A 22036-nucleotide genomic window follows, 5' to 3' on the forward strand; every position below is an offset into this window, starting at 1 on the left:
AATGCTGAGATAAATTAAGGATTAGAATACAACTGCTGAGGTAAATTTGTAAATAATACCACTGCTGAAGTTAAATTGGGAATACAATACCTATGCTGAAGTTAAATTGTGAATAGAATACCACTGCTGAGGTACATTTTTGAATAGAATACCACTGCTGAGGTAAATTCATGAATAGAATACCACTGCTGAGGTAAATTTAGGAATAAAATACCACTGCTGAGGTAAATTTAGGATTAGAATTGCACTGCTGAGGTAAATTCTTTAATAGAATACCACTGCTGAGGTAAATTTGAGATTAGAATAGCACTGCTGAGGTAAATATATTGTGTTTAATTGTTGGTATGTCCGCTGGGATGTAATTTTTTATTTTTACAGAAAGACCAAAATAAATGTAGGTTATTTAATGTATTCAGTGGTGAAAAAAATGGCAAAATGAATGGAAACCAGTTAAAAAATGTATTCAGTATTCAGTATTGAGTATTTGGCATTCAGCAAAGTTTACATAATGTTCTTTTCAGTGCCTTTCTAGCAACAAAACTACTTATTTTTGTAAACAGGCAGTCGCTCTCTTGTTTTCGGCTGCAGGCTACTGCCGTTTAATACTGAACTCGTCCAACCAGTCCGTCCAGTTAATCTGCTCCCAGTCACTCAGAGCAGAATCAGCTCTGCATGTCCCGACTGATTCACACTGGATTCTGTCAGATTTAACACACAGGATTAGGCTCTAATCTGTAGCGTGAGGTTTAGGTTAAGTGGAGCATTAGGCCTAATTGGACAGTTATGTTAATTGGCATTGCTTTCAGGTACTTTTTTCTCAGAAAATTACCTCATTAGGTTTTACAATTTTGTTTATGGTAGTTATTTACACTGGATCCACCCTTCTAGATGATTAAAAACAATAACATAATAAATGGATCAATAGAAATTATTCAAAACAAGTTGAAATTAAATATCCTTACAATGACTTCCACACACTAAGAAAGCTGGCGCGGTACCTTATATTGAGGTACAACAAAGTACCTTCCAGTGAAGGTCCTTTTTTGTACCCATGTTGTTTGTGCCAGTAAAGATTATAAAGATTATAAACATTATCATCGACTAAATATGTGTCTAGAATTTGATGATCCAAAATTGTCTGGATTTCAAATGAAAAATGTGCAGTTAAAATATATATAGCTTATTAGCACAGTGATACAGAATACATAATGTGCCTTTGGGCTGGTTAAATGGTACAAATCTGTACTTACTGCTGTTAGAAAACACTTTGTACTTTAAATGGAACACATCTGACCCTGTAAAGACCAAAATTGTACCATTCAGGGTCCAATTATAATGAATGTATCTTTGAGTAATCATATCATACCTCTGTTTTTTAGAGTGCACTAGAATTCCAGATGATCCTGCTGAGGTAAGTTTAGGATTAGAATAGAGTTAAAGCAAAAATATTGAAACTTTGGCTACAATTTGGCCATTTTCACTTTTGTGTCATATCTTAAGTGCTGTCCCATAAAAATATATAATAAAATATTTTTAAAACACTAACTGTTAAGTTCAGTTACTTTAGATGCGTTTCACTGTCATATAAATGCACCAGTCTGCATTAAACCTTGATTTATTAGCTAAATTGTGCTTGGATTATTATTATTTGAGCATGCACAAAAGCAAAAAGGTGCATGAATTCAGATTTGATCGTTCACATTAATGTTGCATGCCCATGGATTGGATACGTATCCGATTTAGGACCAGATATAAAAGTGACTCAAATCAGAATTTTTGCTCAGTGTGGCTCATATCTGATTTTTTCATGGCTGTGTGAACATGCTGAAACTGATTTTTTCAAATCAGATTTGAGTCAGTTTCATATGTGGTCCTAAATCAGATACATTTCCAATGTGCACATGTGAGATGTTTCAGGGACAGATTCGTTCACATTGCACACAGATAGAGCTCTCTTTCATTGTTGAATGTGAACCGCCAAGATAGCCAAAACTGATCTGAGTAAAAATTGGATTTGAGCAATGTGGCTTGTAATGTGAACATAGCCAAAGTGACTCAAATCAGATTTTTTGCTCAGTGTGGTTCATATCTGATTTTTTCATGGCTGTGTGAACGTGCTGAAACTGATTTTTTCAAATCAGATTTGAGTCACTTTCATATGTGGTCCTAAATCTGATATGTATCCGATGTGTGCATGTGACATGTGAGGCATTTCAGGGCCTAAAATAGCCAAAGTGACTCAAATCTGATTAAAAAAAAAAATTGGCACGTTTACACAGCCATTAAAAAATCAGATCTTGAGCCTGGTAAACATAGTATCTATACTTCTACCTACAAACAGAATAATGAATGGGTATACTATATTTTCACATCTTTAGAAACGAGATATAAACTGGCAAATATTTAGAAATTAATTTACCTTTTTAATTTAGTTTAAAACAACAAAATAAACGACCTATAATAAACTTTAAACTTCTGTCCGAGTGAATGGGACTCGATCATGGGACTGATATGACCCCCTCCTCTTGTTTAGAATAGGGACAGGTGTGGCCAGTGATCGATTGCGCTTCAGCCAATAAAATCACGGGGTTTCGCTGAAGTCCCGCCCTCTTTAGAGCCGAGAGCCAATCAGAGACGGGATTACCTCCTCCCGCCTCTCCGCGGGACGCAGGCTGAAGCAGCAGCAGCGCTGTGGTTGTGGAAGCAGCGTAAGTTCTGCGCAGTGTGAGTGAGCGTGCTGAAATAAACACTGGAGTTGTTTAGTTTTTAAGTGTTTTTAAAGGGAATTCGTGGGATTTGGAGGATTTTAGCTGCTGAAACTCGGCCGTGGTGGATTAATTTAGCTAAAGAAGTGGACGGAGAGACTTGAGTTGAGCCGGCGTTTTCCTATTACTATTCACAGTGAGTAAATCCAGCTCATGTTCACTTCTATACATTTCTACAGTACTTTAAACCACTTTAATAAAGCCGAGCTCAGCTCTACTGTTGTTCAGAGGAGTTTAAAACTGTGCAGCAGCGCTGAGCGAGTTATTCTGAAGCAGAGCAGAGTCCTTTAAGGCTTTAATACTCGCCCTCGCTTTCTTTTCATGTGGCTGGGTTTGTTTTGTTGTGCCTGGGTCAGTAGCAGCAGGAGCACTGAGTGCACTTGACAGAGTGAGTAGAGTCCAGGACTCGGTTCGTCTCAATACACTGAGTTATATCTCTTATATATAAGTTTTAGACATTTTACACACTTTATTTCTCAATGTAATCACTGATAACCAGATTTTAACGAAAAGCACCAACTTATATACTGTTTATGTGGTGTTTTAGCAATGTTAAACCACTCTATTCACTTCTATGATTCAATTAGACTTGGTGCCTTTGGGTGCCAGTTTGAATCACATTGCTCAGCATGTAGTATGTATATACTGCAAACTAAAACAATTATACAATAAATACACTTAAAGCTTCACAGTAAATAATAGACTACTTTTAAGAGAGAACAGCCCTATTATCACAATGTGGATTTTTAATATCACGATATTTCTGTGTTATGATATATTGTATACTATATGTATTTTCGAGATAACGATACTCTTTGCGATATGACAAAGAATTCATTTCGAGAATTCACTACTGCAACAAAGAGAAAATTAAGTTATATTATTGTATACGATATGATACGGCACACTCCTAACTGACATATTAAAAAAAATACAAGAATTTAACCAGATTTTTTACAGAAGTCAATTTTACTAATAATGCGCTCCAAATATTTTCCTATATCCAGGATTAAAGTATATCAAATGAAACTGGACAGATATAATCTGTCTCTAATAGATATAGCATGGGAAATGAGAACAGTGTGAATGATTCTTTTGCTAAAAACAGCAAAAACAATAAATAGTACCCTGATGTGATAATTAGGGGTGGGTGATATGGCACGATATTTTAGGGTATAATATCATTTACGATATAAAAAGGAAATGTTGGTGATATTATTGCGTACGATACAATATGGCACACCCCTGATATATGGACATGCTGTTGTTTCCATGTGGGTCAGCCAGACGTCTTCCTGTAGCAGTTTTTTTTTTCTCCAGTTTCTAAGAGTCTTTATTTGAAGGTGTAGGAAAGAGTACTCACCGCTCTCTGGCTTCATCTGTAATTTCTAATCTAAAGAAAAGAAAGAACTTCTACTTTGAATAGTTACAGAGTTCTCTGAGTTTCTGTGTCTTTTTCTAGTTATTATGATGATGAAAGTGTGAAGCTAAAATGACCCCTTCTGTTTTTAAACAGTTCATGTTTTTTTATTAATGGCGCACTGAATTATATCTCTTTAACATCAAGTTTTAGACACTTTTATTCACCCTTTTCTCAGTGTTATCGCTGATAACCAGCTTTTAACAAAAAAACACCAATTATATACTGTTTCTTTGGCATTTTATTGAAGTTATACTACTGTATTTACTGCTATGATTCATTTAGACTTGGTACCTTTAAGTGCCAGTTTGAATCACATTGCTCAGAATGTAGTAACATGACTATATATATGTACTCAGTAGTAATAGTAGCTTGTTCCCAGTTATTAGGAGGAATAATCTTTATTTTGTTGACTCCTGGGATAACAGGCATTAAGCGCAGGACCTGGCAGCAGTCCTACAGCAGCAATGCAATGTTTAGTAGTGTTAACACACCCAGTTCATTTAGGTCAAAGAGTCATAAAGGGCAGAGATTCCACCTATCATGGAAGATATACACTCTAAGAAATATAAGTACAGATTTGTACTTAAAAGAGTACAAAGCTTGTCGCTGGGGCTGTACCTTATATTGAGGCACAAAAAAGTACCTTTCAGTGAAAGTCCTTTTTTGTACCCATGGTTTTTGTGGCAGTAAAGATTATAAAGATTATAAACATTATCATCAACTAAATATGGCTCAAAAACTTGATGATACAAAATTGTCTGGCTTTCAAATTAAAAAATGTGCAATTTAAATATATATAGTTTATTAGTACAGTGATGCAGAATACTCAATGTACCCTTTGGCTGCAGGTTAAATGGTACAAATTTGTACTTATTGCTGTTAGAAATGACTTTGTACTTCAGAGGGAACAAATCTGACCCTGTAAAGACCAATATTGTACCTTTGAGGGTACAATTATAAAGAGTGTACCTTCGAGTACAAAAAAGTACTCATATCGTACCTCTGTTTTTTAGAGTGTAGGTGGAGGAGTCTTCTGCATTATAATAGGTGCTCCCTGATGCCCAAAAGTCATAAAATATATTTTAGGCCTGTCACAAAATGAATTGTTGCTGGACAATATATCGTACCAATAATTATTGCTGCGATAAAAGATATTATTGTCATTTTAAGACCATTTTAATGCAACTGACTTAACAATAATAAAATAGCATAGCAAAGCAATTATTTCCTTTTAAAAGCAACATATTGTCACAGTTTTTGAAGCATTGGTCATTAATTGAAGCAATTTTTGCACCAGGAGCAGCCTAAAGTTATCCAAAAGCAGTGTGTTAGACTGGTGGAGGAGAACATGATGCCAAGATGCATGAGAACTGTGATTTCTGAACTCAAAAAAGATAGAAAAGAAATTATTACAGAACTTATTGCTGCAATAAACTATATTATTGACATTTTAAGATCACTTAAATGCCACTGGCATAACAATAATAGAATATCATAGAAAAGCAAAGCAATTATACCCTTTTAAAGACAACATATTGTAATTAATCATAGTTTAGCAAACATATACTTTATTCTTTATTTTACTATAGTCTGTGCACACTGTGTGTATGGAGTCACAGTTATTGAAGTAGTGATCGTTTATTAAAGCATGACTGTCTACTAGGGGTGGGCAATATTATATCGTATACAATATATCGTGACACAGAAATATCATGATATTAAAAATCCATATCGTGATAACAGGGCTGTTCTGTCTTAAAAGTAGTCTATTATTCACTGTGAAGCTTTAGGTGTATTTATTGTATAATTGTTTTAGTTTGCAGTTTATATGCATGCACTAAATATTCTGCAATATTTTTTGCTGCATTATATTATTTTATGCTATATTATTTATTTTGCCACATTATGATTATACTGTTATACTATTATACTATATTCCTGAAATGAATGAATTATTTTTCTGTTTTCCTATATCGCCAAGTATATCGTTATCGCAAAAATACCCTGAAATATTGTGATATTATTTTAGAGCCATATCGCCCACCCCTACAGGCTACAATAGTGTTCAATGTTGTATAATGTGGATAAAACACACAAATAACAGAATATACATCACCACCATTATTAAATATTATTGAGGACATGCCCATTTATTATATATGGATTCAGTAATAGAGTGAGGGAGTGAGAGAGTGAGTGAGAGAGTGAGATGTGGTGTGTAAACTCTTCAGGCTGAGGTGAATGAGCTCCTGACTGTTCTCTTTAACTCCACTCTGCATTCCTTTCTCTCTGTTGGGCTTTAAATTTGCGGGATTCCTGGACGTCCCGGTGGGACGGTGTCTAATGTGCTTGTTGAACAGCAGTGCAGGGGAGTGTTTGTTTTGGAATTCCATTGGGAAAAGTGGAAGGTGGAGTAACTGGAGGAACGCTGTATTCTCTGTGGTGAACGTTACTAGTAGTGTAACCCCTTGCTGATGTTTATGGTTTGTAATGTGGTGGTGCAACAGTCGTGCACATACAAACCCAAGTGGACATCCCATTCTTACTGTACACTATACTGTAAAGTAATACTATATAGTATTCACTCACCCATCCAAATCATTGAATTCAGCTTATCCACAGGTGTTTAATAAAAGCAGCAGCTAGGCATTCTGGGACTGCTTCTACAAACATTAGTGAAACAACAGGTCTCTCTCAGGAACTCAGTGTAAAATATTATAAATATATATATATATATATGTGCATATGTGCATCTCAAAAAAGAATATAATTGAAAAGTTACTTTATTTCAGTAATTCAGTTCAAAATGTGAAACTCATATATTATATAGATGGATTAAATACAGAGTGATCTATTTTAAGTGTTTATTTATTTTATTGTTGATGATTGTGGCTTATAGCCAATAAAAACCCAAAAATCTGTGTCTCAGAAAAGTAGAATTGGTACTTTTGGCAGTGTGGGCAGTGTGCCAAGTCCTGCTGGAAAAGGAAATCAGCATCTCCATAAAAGTTGTCAGTAGCAGAAGGAAGTATGAAGTGCTGTAAGATTTTGTGGGAAAACAAAACTGCACTGACTTTAGACTTGATAATAAAACACAGTGGATCAACACCAGCAGATGACATGACTCTCCAAACCATCACTGATTGGTGGAAACTTCACTTGCACTGTGTGTCTCTCCACTCTTCCTCCAGACTCAGATTCATCCGCTCACAGACGCCTCGTGCCGCCCAGTGCCACCTTGAGTGTAATGGGGAGAGAGCGCCATTTACCCACCCCAGAGGGAGCAGAGCCAATTTTGCTCCCTCTGAGCACCGGCAGCTGATGGCAAAGCTGCATGAGCGGGGGTTCGAACCTGCGACCTCCCGCTCATAGTGGCAGCGCATTAGACCGCTGGACCACTTGGCGCCCCCCAGTGCTGGTGATTCTGTATCTACTGTAACTGTAGATTAATTACAGAGCAGTACGGGTACAACAGATTACGGTGCTGGTGATTCTGTATCTACTGTAACTGTAGATTAATTACAGAGCACTACGGGTACAACAGATTACGGTGCTGGTGATTCTGTATCTACTGTAACTGTAGATTAATTACAGAGCAGTACGGGTACAACAGATTACGGTGCTGGTGATTCTGTATCTACTGTAACTGTAGATTAATTACAGATCAGTACGGGTACAACAGATTACGGTGCTGGTGATTCTGTATCTACTGTAACTGTAGATTAATTACAGATCAGTACGGGTACAACAGATTACGGTGCTGGTGATTCTGTATCTACTGTAACTGTAGATTAATTACAGATCAGTACGGGTACAACAGATTACGGTGCTGGTGATTCTGTATCTACTGTAACTGTAGATTAATTACAGATCAGTACGGGTACAACAGATTACAGTGCTGGTGATTCTGTATCTACTGTAACTGTAGATTAATTACAGAGCACTACGGGTACAACAGATTACAGTGCTGGTGATTCTGTATCTACTGTAACTGTAAATCCGAGGGGAATCTTTTACACTTATTCTACTGTACTTGAAGGTAGTTGGATTCTGGCAGGGACAAAATTCTTCAAACCAATCAGTGTGAAGAATAGGGAGACTCCGCCCACATAGGTGTTGATGACAGAATGTAGTGAAGTTGTTTAGTCGCTCAGTCACTAAACTGCAGTGTGAATCGTGATACTTGTTTTCGACTTGTTGTGAAATCACCTTTCTCTTCTAAAACTGATTTTGCATTGAGAAATGTGAGATCATGTTGTCTCTAGCTGCACCACTGTCTTCAGTGTTGTAGCGTTGTGGGTAACAGTGCTTCTCTCTGCATGATGTACTGCAGTTCTCTGCCCGGGCAGGTCCTCCACACTGTGCCAGGAACAGTCGTTGGGCATGACTCTCTAACGCTGCATTTACTGGTTGACTGTTGCATAATTTATCAGCCTCCTCTCCCCGTCCTTCAGTAGAAATAGATCACCTTTAGGGATGTGTATTGGATAGAAATGGGCTATACTTATCACTACTTATCACAGGAGTTGGTTCTCTCATGTTAAATCACAGGTTTATTTATCTACACTCAATCAAAAAGACTTGAAGTTTTCTGGTTTATTTAGTATTGTGTTGTTCATTGTTTTAATTAGCATTGCACTGTCATTTTTTATCTCCATGTAGATTCTAAAACATATATATATATATATATATATATTTTTTTTACAGGTTTTACTATTTACTGTCTAAAGTAATGCGTGAATATAGAGATAGGGTTTTTCTTGTGTACATTCTCGCACATTTTGTATTAAGCCAGATTTATTTGTCTATAGTTGACTGTATTGTTTAACGTGAATATATTAGAATTTCCATGGGTCACTGATAATAATCATGTAATTTAACTAAATAATAATATTAAATAATACTTTTTTTTTTGTTAATTCCTCATTGCAATGAGTGAGATATGTACATATATATCTCTCACTTATTGAAATTATGCATGAATATACTTATACTACTATATACTACTTATATACTATCTATCTATCTATCTATCTATCTATCTATCGATCTATCGATCTATCTATCGATCTATCGATCTATCTACCTGTATATATATTGAGGGCCATCTAAAAAAATTAGAATATCTTTTAAAAAATGTTACTTTATTTCACCAATTCAGTTCAAAATGTGAAACTCATATATTATATAGATGTATTAAACACAGAGTGATCTATTTTAAGCCTTTATTTCTTTTATTGTTGATGATTATGGCTTACAGCCAATGAAACCCCCAAAATAAGTGTCTCAGTAAATTAGAATATTATATAAGACCAAGTGGTACTTTTGGCAGTACTGTGGGCAGTGTGCCAAGTCCTGCTGGAAAATGAAATCTGCAGCTCCATAAAAGTTGTCAGTAGCAGAGGGAAGCATGAAGTGCTGTAAGATTTTGTGGGAAAACAAAACTGCACAGACTTTAGACTTGATAATAAAACACAGTGGATCAACACCAGCAGATGACATGTCTCTCCAAACCTATATATGTATATATATTAGTATATAAGTAGTATATAGTAGTATAAGTATATTCATGCATAATTTTAATAAGTGAGAGATATATATGTACATATCTCACTTATTGCAATGAGGCATTAACAAATAAAAAATTATTATTTAATATTATTATATATCAGGGGTCACCAACCTTATTGAACCTGAGAGCTACTTCTTGGGTACCAATTAATGCGAAGGGCTACCAGTTTGATACACACTCGTGAAATTACAAATTTTCTCAATTTACCTTTAATTATATGTTATTATTAATAATTAATGACAATATTACATATTATATTACATTATATTGTATAATAATATATAAACTATAGGCTATCTCTAAGCTAATATTAATCAAATATAATCTAAAATTACACCAATGCAACTGTGATATATAAAAAAAAAGAATAGCAACAAAAATGCTATTTTTAAACCAGGCCTGTGGGCTACTCATAAGGTCCTTGCGGGCTACCTGGTGCCCGCGGGCACCACGTTGGTGACCCCTGTTATATATTATATATATATATATATATATATATATATATATATATATATATATACACATATATATTTCTGTCTGTCTGTCTGTCAAGGAGTTTGCAAAATATGGATAGAATGGGATAAATTAGATAAAATATACTGATGCATATACTGATTCATAGAGTCTTTCATCTCAACTGATATTGGTTATGTAGTTTTTATCATCTTTTAAAACTTATACACTGAGCCGACTAAGCAATATAAAATGTTTAATTAATCAAATATTGGTTAATTGTGATCATATCAACAAGCACAGTTCTTTGTGGTTATTGTTTAAATTTAATTTTAAATGTACAGAATAAGGAGACTAAAGGAATGTCTGTCTAAAAGCTGTCTAAAGTCACAGCAGTTTTTAATGCTTTGATAATAATTCTTATCATAACAGGAACAGAAGGGCCGGCTGCTGAAAAGGGCAGAATATTCCTCCTGGGTTTTCCTGGTTCTGCCTTTCAGAGATTACATGAGTGCTAACAGCTGGTCCTGAGTCAGAAAGTTCTCTTGAAGGAAGAGGAAGAGACAAGGTGTTTCACAATTACAACTCAACTTAAAGAATGCACTTGTAATCTTGATAATAACATTCTTGTCAAGTTACCTCACAAGAATTAAGAACAGAGGACCTTTTGAGATGCTGTGTACTTGCTATTTTATTGGCTATATAAAAGGGGATATATTATACCTGTTTTTTGCAGAAGATAGAAGTTAGAATAGGTCTCTGTTTTATACAAAACATGTTCTTAAAGTTGCACAAAACTCTTTATTTGAAAGATATTAGATCAACCTCGTCTGCTGACAGACAGTAGGTACAGATCCCTCCCTCAGAAGAAGTCTGCTGGCTATTTTTGATGTATACTGTTCTGAGGTTTTCAATCAGCAAACCAAAATGTCGTTTCTTCAAATGCTCTAGAGGGAGGGGCTCTTGGGGTGAAGGTCGGGGCCAGGGTGGTTCTATGAAGGTTTCTTTAATGTGATGTCACAATATGGGAGGAGCATCCAAACGGCTCATAGAAGCAAGTGATTCCTGACAGCTTGAAAATTCTTTAAGCTGATTCACAGAAAACTGATGGATGGATTTTTTTGGTGCTTGGAGTTTATGGTTTATAGTGGCATGTAGGGGTGGGCGATATGGCTCTAAAATAATATCACGATATTTCAGGGTATTTTTGCGATAACGATATACTTGGCGATATAGGAAAACCTAAAATAATTTATTCATTTCAGGAACATAGTATAATAGTATAACAGAATAATCATAATGTGGCAAAATAAATAATATAGCATAAAATAATATAATGCAGCAAAATAATATTGCAGAATATTTAGTGCATGCATATAAACTGCAAACTAAAACAATTTTTACAATAAATACACCTAAAGCTTCACAGTAAATAATAGACTACTTTTACAACAGAACAGCCCTATTATCACGATATGGATTTTTAATATCATGATATTTCTGTGTCACGATATATTGTATATTATATAATATTGCCCACCCCTAGTGGCAGTCAAGACCCGAGTGGACCCAAGTTACAAGTTACTTTTTTGTATAAACCAATACAAATATAACATAAAGCTACCACAGTGCTAGAATATATAATATTCAGAATATTTAGTGCAGCAATCTATACTACAAATATAAATCATACCCTTAAAGCACCACACTTAATAACAAAACAAGTACAACATAGACTGTATTGTTTTTTTTTTTATAGAGAATGTCCCTAATATCATAATATCACACCTCTACCTTATTGACAGGGCTGTCCACATTGTTTTGTCCACATTGTCCTGCCCACATTTGAGACTTTATTTCTAAACAATCAGCAATCAGTTTTGGACAGGACACCCCTGGACTAGGTGGTTTTAGGTGGTTTTATGTGGGTTTAGGTGATTTAACCACATGTTTAGGGAAGTGGTTGTTAGTTTAAAGTGAAACTACTCTACAGGGAATTCCCTTGTTTCTACATGTTACCAGATGTAACACAGAAATAGTTAGTTCAATCAAAAATGTTCACTAAACATTTTGCCAGTACAATTGTAAAGGGTCAATATGTCCTTTTAACTTTTTTTTTTTACTTATTATAATTTAATTGTATGAAAGTAGTACAACAGTCTTACTTAAATTGTGCTAAGTGTTTTAACTGTACTAAAATGGAACTATTTTAAATATACTTACAGTAACATTTAAATATTTAAATACACTACTTCATGTATGTAACCCCATATTTTAAATATGCTTACAGTAAAATTATAATACATTTAATATAGTATATAGTATTACAACTTTAGTATAATATCACTATTATACACCAGGTATATTAGAAATAGAAATACTAAAGAATTGATGTTAAAGAGATGTGATCTAATTACATGAAAGTACAAATATGCTTCTTTTTGCTGTCTTTTGTAAGTAGCTCACTTTTAGTATACTTTGTTGGGTATAAAAATATATTTTAATATACTGTACTACAGTTTTTTGTGTGTTACAAATTTACTTATTTTTTTTTATTTGATATTTAAATGTTATTTAACACTGTGTCCTAAAATTTACTTATATTTATATTTTCCTAATTATAATTTCAGATCATTGAAATATATTTTAAAATGTTATATTAATGTAATACCTAAATTTATATATTTTTAAGTGTACCAATGTAGTGATTTAATTTACTTTCTAAAAAGTTACATGATACATTGTATTTTAAGTGCTTTAACTACTGTAACAGCTGTTTTTAACACACTTTGCTAAAAATGTACAAAAGTATATTTGTAAATAAGTATGTTAGAGGTATATTGAATTACATTAAACTAAAAGTGTACTTCATAGTAGTCATTCTTTTTTAAGTACACTATGTTGTACTTAAAAAATGATAACATTTTACTTTCAAACATTTGATGAAAACATAATGTTAATGTATTAACCCAGGGGTGTCCAAACTTTTTTTGTTGGGGGCCAGAAGGAGAAATATATTTGAAGTCACGGGCCACAGACTCTGAAATAAAACAAATAATGAAATATACCACTTTAAATAATACATTTTCCTGATTATTTCATTTACACACCATTTTACTTGGCTTATTATCTTTAACTTTCTTTGTCAGTGTTGTGTAAACTAAGATTTTTCAAATTGATGTTTCATTTCATGATGTCTCTTAATATTAAACTCCTTAATTACGGCAACTTTTAGACTCTTTGGCCCGTTTTTCTGCGCTAGAAATGCACACCCTCTCCGCTTTTAGACTCTTTGGCCCGATTTTCTGCGCTAGAAATGCGCACTCTCTCCGCTTTTAGACTCTTTGACCCGTTTTTCTGCGCTAGAAATGCGCACTCTCTCCGCGTTTAGACTCTTTGGGCCGTTTTTTTGCGCTAGAAATGCGCACTCTCTCCTCTTTTAGACTCTTTGGTCCGATTTTCTGCGCTAGAAATGCGCACTCTCTCCGCTTTTAGACTCTTTGGCCCGTTTCTGACACCTAACGTTCAATCTTTGAATCTCACATTATAAAAACCTGCTTAACAGCGGGCCAACTTTCATTCTATTTCTAAAATACCTCGCGGGCCGCTCTAAAAAAGGAAACGGGACTCAAATGGCCCGTGGGCCGTAGTTTGGACACCCCTGTATTAACCTTTGTGAGGTCGTTAACACAAGGGTTCACATACTTTTTATTGCCACTGTAAATACAGCATTTTGAAGGTATCTAAAGGAGAGCAAGTGAAGATCAGTGCAGTCCTGGTGAGAGGAGTTTGGGGGCTGTTAAAGGTAGTGAGAAGTTCTGAGGAGCGCAGGTTGCTGGTGTCCTCAGCACAGAGTCAGAGCTCAGGTGTTCAGATCAGTGCAGCTCCTGCACACACAGCAATAGTGCTGCAGCTTTGCTGACGTACCACTTCTTACACAGGTCTGCCGCTAGGTACCCAGCTGGCTGGGACCAGCGTGGCATCATAGGGTCACGTGATCGACCACCCTCGAGAGGACAGTGAGTGTAATGCTGATTTTAATGAACCAGCAGGAATCCTAACCGGTTTAATATATATATTTCTATTTATTTAGGTGTTTATTTGAGGAGATTATCTGAAGCTCCAGGTTTAGTAAGTGAGTCAGCTTGAAGCTCAAGTTAAACTCTGGTATGATGTAAGGGAAAAGCCCCATTGGGACGTTACGATTGGGGAAGGAGGTGTAGCGTGACAGTAAATTGACAGCATACGGTAAAGTTTGGTTCTGTATAGTTCAGGTGTCTGAGAGCAACAGAGCTAATCCTGGATCAGTCTCGCCTGTCAGTTCTATTAGGATAAAGGGGGATAAGGTGGGCTGGCAGCGCCGCTGGATCTCTGAAGTTTGATACCTCAGGTGTTGGGTAGCGTAGTAACTGTCATGGCGGACGTCTTTACATGTTTATTTTTACTCTGACCAACAGATCTGTTTCAACGTGCTGTGGGTCCGTCTCAAAACCCAGCCAGCTCCCTACGTAGGCACTGACTTAGTACTATAGGTAGGGCTGCAACTAATGATTATTTTGGTAGTCGAATAATCGGATTATTATTTTTTCGATTAATCAATTAGTCAACAAGTGTTTCTGCCACGTTCTCCATCTCTAACATAAAATAACATGATAGAAACAGCTGAGCATAAGATTAAAAGCCATATAAATATGCAGATGTTGTTTAAATGTTGAAAGTTCTGATATTTAGTGAGTAAATATGTAATCTGTTTGTTTGGGCACTTTTGGAGAACAAATTACCGATTAGTCGACAATGAAATTTGTAGTTGACAAATTTATATAATCGGCATTGTCGATTATATCGACTAATCGTTGCAGCCCTAACTGTAGGTAACTGTTTAACTAGGCAGAACTAGCGATGCCATGCCAGAGAAGCTCTATAGAGGAGAATACGCACTTAAAGTGAGTCCAACATGAATGGGTTCACATGAAGCAACTGAGCAAAATCAGAATTTATAAATGTCTGATCAGTTTTATACTGAAATATATGTACTTATGTTTTCGACACAGAACTTTATAAATTTTTAGCACTGCAGACATGAGTTTTATCGTTTTGAACTACAGTTATGAGCCTTTTAAACATGCTCTACCTGTATCTCCAGATTCAGCTCACAGTGTAAAACCTGTTTTCTGTAGGCTAACTAACATATACAGGCACACTTTCTTAGCTTTTTTTTGTTTGTTTAGTAAAATACATTATTCTACATAAAGGATTCGGACGAAAGCTCCTCCTGGAGTTTAACAGTAATTTACAGATATAACAGGGTGACAGAAAGACAGAAAATGGCCAGACTCTCCACAATTGGCTATGGTAAAGCAGGGGGTGCGTTTTGGACATACTCCTTTGCAGTATGTAGCTGCTGCTCCTGACTCCCAGTCGCTGACTGGGTCAGATATCTAGCATGGCAAATTTTTGCCGGGCATTTATGACGTATTCTATCGTATGTCTTCAGAAAAGGGGACAGGTGCTGCAGCAATGCATTGTTATTTTTCATCCCTTCATTCCTCTATGATGGGGAGCTGAAATTAGCTTCTATTAGCTTTTATTTAATTCTATTTTTCTTTCCATCTTATTCCATCAATTCTGCAGCCTCTTCAGTCTGTTGCACCATTTTTTTTACATTGTAAATTTAATAATGAGAGGTATGTTAAAGCTATACCGGAACACGTGAACTAAAACTAAACTTTTAAAGTAGCACATTTATCTTTGATGACAGATCTGCACACACTTGGTGAGATTTTAATCTCAGTGTCTTCATGAGGGAGAGTCAGCTGGAATAGTTTTCTCAGCGTCTTGAAGGAAGGAGTTCCTGGAGGTGCTGAACAATAGTTGCTGCTTTTCCTTCACGCTGTGAAAGAAGCTCCAGCTCATCCCAATTAAATCACCTCAAATCACCTCAATCTCAGTTCATCAGGTTTAGATCAGAGAATTAATGTGGAGGAATAACTCTTTTTACTATATAATTTTATATTTGTTCCTTAATAGTTTTACTGTCTTTAATATTAATCTACAATGTAGAAAATAAATAAAATAAAGAAATAAAGAAAAATATGATCTCCAGGCTAAAACATGCTGTATCTCCTGGGGGTCTGGCTGCTGGTTGACTGATGTTCGGGGGTCTGTGTCGTTAAGATGTGGGAGGTCTTGAGGGCAGACCACTGTTCAGAGCAGCAGCACAGCAGGACACACTCAAGGCCACACTCAGACAGCTGCCCGCACTGAGGCGATTACAGCCCACCACACACACAGAAACAGTGACACATGCTCCACGACTCCAGGACCTGAAAGAAACCAGCGGAGCAAAGAAAGAACGAACAGAAGAAAAATGTTCAGCATCAGCACATAGTCCGAAATCAGCACGTTTCCAGCCACAAAGGAACAGTGTGACTTTCTGTGTTTCTTTACTTTTCTCCTCTGTTCTGTTCTGTTCTTTCTCACGCACTGTAATTACTGCTGACCGAAGCAGATCTGAACAGATAGAGAGCAAAAAAAAACAGACAGAATTAGAAGAGTTAGATAAAATTAAAGATGTCCGTATTGATTTCTAAGTAATAATGTGACTTTATTTAGTTGTTTAGTAGTTATTTAGGGATTCAACGAATACATGAAGAGACCGAATACTAACAAATCCTGTATGCTTAACAAAATAAAGTATTCATCACACTCACAAGACCTTCTGTGTAAAATATTTCACACTTCTACTTAGTGATAAAACTCCTGCATCCAGACTACAATTGAAAAAAAAACGGAGGACCAGTGCATTTTTAGGCTTTCTCGGTCACATGACATCTCGTTCAGTAGCTCCTCCATTTCCACTCACTGTTGTGTTTTTAATGTGGATCTCCGTGGAAACCGTGGTGCACACAAAGTGTAATTACGGTGTGTGGCAGTGGACAAATAGCTATTTTTTCTTCTTTTATTAAACGCGAGGAGACGAAACTCAGAGATGTGCGTCCGGACGGGACTAAAATTACCGGAGGACCACGAAAAATGAGTTCAGCGAAAAACAGTAGATGATTCAGCCTGTAATTTTCTCAGAGGACGTCTGAAAAAAACACGTACACGGCTGTTCTGGACAGGAATAAAATAACAGGTTCTGGAGTAATTTTCTCTTTTATGGGGGGTAATTTATCCTCTGTGATTTTATTCCCGTCCAGAGTGACCATGTATGTGTTTTTCTCAGACGTCCTCTGAGAAAATTACAGGCTGAATTATCTACTGTTTTTTCTCTGAATTCCGTGCTCCTCCGGTAATTTTAGTCCTGTCCCGAGGCACATCTCTGAGTTTCATCTCCTCGCGTTTAATAAAACAGCTATTTTTCCACTGCTGCGCACCGTAATTACACTTTGGGCGCACGTTTCCACGGAGATCCACGTAAACACAACAGCGAGTGGAAATGGAGGAGCTACTGAACGCAGTGTCACGTTTGAGAAAGCCAAAAAACTCACTGGTCCTCCAGTTTTGTCAATTGCAGTCCGGATGCAGGAGTTTTATCACTGAGTAGAAGTGTGAAATATTTTTCACAGATGTCCCCCTGAGATACTAATCCAGTCTGAAGTATGATCCAATGTCTGAGGAGAGCTTCGTATCGTCTCTCCAAGGCTGTGTTATTGTTTACACCAGCTCAGAGCCTGACATCAACACATGGGCTTATAAACAATGTTTAGAATCATTGATTCGAATTTGCACTCGATTCGTGAACCGTTTCACTCAGTGAGTCAATTATACACTTAACCCATCGTGCAAATTTCTTTGTTTTAGGGTTTTGCTGTGGTATCGTTTCAGTATCAGTATTGAGATATTTAGGCAGGTATTGTATCGAAAGTCATTGTTTTGGTTTTGTGACAAGAAAATAGTTAAAGTTCTTTGAAGAGGTTTAGCAGGATATCGTACTTGTAAATGTAATTTCCATTCCAAAATACTTAAGATACTCTGGAGTACTCAAATATTGCTGTATTAGTACAGCTCTGCAAAAAATAAGAAATATACATTTCTTTAATTTTACCAAATTTAAAACCTCTGGAATATAATCAAGAGGAAGATTGCTTCAATGTTTGCACCAGGAGTGGCATAAAGTTATCATTCAAAAGCAGTGTGTAAGACTGGTGGAGGAGAACATGATGCCAAGATGCATGAAATCTGTGATTAAAAACCAGGATTATTCCACCAAATACTGATTTCTGAGCATTATTTGTGGCCCGAAAGCTCTGCATCTTTTTTTGTTATTTCAGCCATTGTTTCATTTTGTATTTGGAATTTGGGAGAAATGAAAATCAGATAAACTGATTCAGAAACTGAAGTGCTCTCTTAATTTTTTCCAGAGCTGTATGTGGAGCGTATCTCCACGGAGTAAGTATATATCGTTTATATCAGAACAGATATACAGCGTTGAGTGCGGAACGGGAGTTTCTTCAGCCTATTTTAAAACCATAAGCTCAGACTAACACAGTAACACACATACAGGTTTATTTTAGTCCTGTTTTCCCCATTTCCCCCAACATCGCTGAATTATTAACCTCTGAGCCGTGGAGAGAGCGAGAGGTGGTTATAATGCATGAGATGGTGCTCGGAAAATCCTCATCTATTAAACAAAAGCAGCCATAAACAAGTGGAGCCCTGATTTCCAGGCAGCAGCTGGAATAGAGGAGGCAGTGTCTATTCTACACATTTCTACACACCATGCACTGCACCCTGCTTCCCAGTGTAAATAAATATTATATATAACAAAGAAATATTGATCAATATTGTACAAAAAACACAATTTTCGCACTATAAGGTGCACTTAAAATCCTTTAAATTTCCCAAAAATCGAAAATGCGTCTTATAAGCTGGTGATACTTATGTATAATTGTTATCAGTCAGGTATTAAGGAGCAGTAAAGAAGCCACTCCACTGCAGTACAGTGTTATACAGGACTGTCAGTAGCATTAGCATTAGCCGCTAACCGCTATTTCCCCATTCAGAAGTGAGTATCATCGACCTGTAGTCGGTTAAGAGCACCCCAGCTAGCGCTGCTGGATGTGCGGTGTCCAGTTGTAACTCTCTGGAGCCGGACTCGCTTCAGATTTCTATCTCCGACCCAGATAGTGAGCTTTGGGGAAGGTGAAACACGCAGCACATGGAGCAGATTGAACACTCAGACTCACTCTGGCAATATATTTACACTTATTTATTAGTTCATACATGAGCTAATGCAGCACCAAAGCACATTTATGGTGTTAATTACATAAATAAAATAAATAAATAAGTAACAGAAAGGAGCTCGGCCCTGCTGTCTCTGTGATACAGCACAGAACACACTCTGGTTCTATACACTTTTAGCGTAGCTACACACACATGTTCGGGCACTTAGCATACGAGTCTCTTAAAGGGACAGTGTACACATTAGTGAATACTGCCCATTACATACAGTATTTTCCACAGGTCATTTAAATGGTCATCCCCCCTCATTGTGAGCATGTGTGCAATACCAAACACATCCTGAGATTTTTATACATTTTTACATTTCTTACAATCATTCTTTTATTCACATTTAAATATCCACTATAAAAAATTGTGCCTTAGGAAGAACTAGTGTGATTAATTTTAATAATCAAATATTATATGATAATCTTAGAATATTGTCATGATTTAACCATATTAAATGTTTTAATCGATTTTACACCACTGTTAAATACCCATTATTAAAAGTTTAATAAGAAGAAGAAGATGAAGAGAAAGACGAAAAAGAAGAAGAAGAAAAGGTGTGATTAATCTGATTTATGTTTTTTTTTTTTTATTATGAATTGACATCACACTACACAGAAACTCTTCCTATGGAGGTCTTACAGAGTCCACGATGTGATTGGTTAGATCTGTTTTGATAGGACCAGGTGAATTAAACACTACCAGGCTAGTGGTTTTAATGTTATGGCACACCAGAAACTAAAAATATCTTTTTTTAGTCTTTTTCACCGCCTCGTCTTCAGAACACAACATTGCTTTCCACTGTACAGATGTTCGAGTCACGCTAGGGCTGTCATTAGTGGTGATGCTAAAGCTAACAGGCTAGCGCTGATACACAGCCGTATGTGATGCAGAACATCAGCCATGCAGCTGGTTAACCTCACCACAGGACCATTGTGGATCTGAGGAGGCTTCTGGCCAACATACCGTTAGCGCTGCCATAAATTACAGCTCAAAGCCGAGCGCTGGAGTAAAGCTAGTTTCAAATTACGCTGTGGCTCAGCGTTTACAGTCTCCTCTATACGTTCTTCCCTGTGAAGATGTGCATATCGTGTACGTTACGCTGTATTTTCCACGCTTTTATAGAGAGACGGTTCGGTATTCTGTATTTAGCCTGTGTTTTATATGTTTTATATTGCTTTGTCAGATTTTTATTAATCTCATGTCTATTAGAAACACATTTTAATGTATTCATTTTAAAGCATTATAAACAGGGCTATGCGTATTTCTAAAAATATACTTAACAACAACATAGCATAGCAATCACCACGAATACCATAGCAACACCTTAGCAACCACCTAGCAACCACTAAGCCAAAACAAACCATGACCTTGGAGACTACGTATAGCTTAACCACTCATTAGTTATACTTCTTTATGTTATATATTCTAATACCTTATAGTAATTTATAATGTATTATAACATGTCGTAGCACATGTCAAGTAAAGTGACAGATGTTTCATCATTGCAATATACAGTATTAGTAACACTTATTCACAAAACCATAGCAACCAACAAGGATACCATGGCAACACCTTAGCAAACACCTAGAAACCACTTAGCGATGCCATAGCAACCACCACTAATACTGAAGCAACACATTAGCAACCATCTAGCAACCTCTAAGCCAAATCATACCGTGACCTGGGACACTGTTGCAACTATTGCAGTTTTGTCAGATTTCTACGAATCTCATGTATTTTAGACTCTATAAACATATTAACAGCACATTTATAAAGCATTAATAAAGCATTATAATGAAAAGGGCTATATACAGAATATACAGTATTAATAATAACAGATATAGGATGTTTTAACCCAGATGTGTAACATATTGTATATTGTATATTATAATTACAAATCATAATGTATAATAAACATAGCTATAAGATATTTATGAAAGCATTATAATGTCTTATGAGTATGTCTAGAGAGTCTAATAGACTAATGTCATTCATAGAAAGTATTAATATGAAATGTTAGCAGTAGTTTAGAGCTGAATGAAAGGTTTTTTTTTTGGTGGTGGCTGTGTTTGTGATTGGCTGATGTTTTTTTTTTTTGGTGGTGGCTGTGATTGGCTGTGATTGGCTGCTCTAAGCCTGTGCTGTAACCTGCTTATTCAGGTACCAGATTAGGAGAGGGACAGTGCGGTTCTGCCCTGGAACAGATCCAGTTCCTGGAAAGCAACCCTGCAGACTCTACCTGAGCCTGACCTCTCACTCTCTGAAACTGAGAGCTGCTGCCTCTTACATCTTGTAGGCCCAGAGGGGGTGGGGGGGGGTGGGGGGTGGCAGCCGGTCAGCAGGAGGTACACTGTGGGTATGAGGGCCGCTCATTTGCATTGCATATGTATGCACTTTGCATGTCTGTGTGTGTGTGTGTGTGTGTGTGTACGTGCGTGTGTTTTAAAGGAGTGGCAGTAAAGTGCAGTGTAGGGTTGGGTGATACTGCAGAAAAATAATGTAATAAATCCTGAAATTCTTTAGATTTATGCGATTCATAATTAGGATTTTTTTTATTATTCAAACAACAGTTTAATTCATTTTTTTGTAGAT

The 22036-nt window shown here is 36.3% G+C and overlaps 1 protein-coding gene across 3 annotated transcripts in view; it reads left to right on the forward strand.

Annotated features, from left to right (window-relative positions):
* The first annotated feature begins 2663 nt into the window (after positions 1-2663).
* mpp7a (MAGUK p55 scaffold protein 7a) overlaps positions 2664-22036 on the forward strand; it is a 272588-nt gene continuing 253215 nt past the window's right edge. For 2 of the 3 annotated variants that reach the window (XM_022670298.2, XM_022670297.2), the window contains exon 1: positions 2715-2901. The gene's annotated coding sequence lies outside the window, so the exon portion shown is untranslated. The other variant, XM_049464563.1, reaches the window with a different exon arrangement.

The sequence above is a fragment of the Astyanax mexicanus genome, chromosome 15, assembly GCF_023375975.1.
Source record: "Astyanax mexicanus isolate ESR-SI-001 chromosome 15, AstMex3_surface, whole genome shotgun sequence".
Taxonomy (NCBI): domain Eukaryota; kingdom Metazoa; phylum Chordata; class Actinopteri; order Characiformes; family Acestrorhamphidae; genus Astyanax; species Astyanax mexicanus.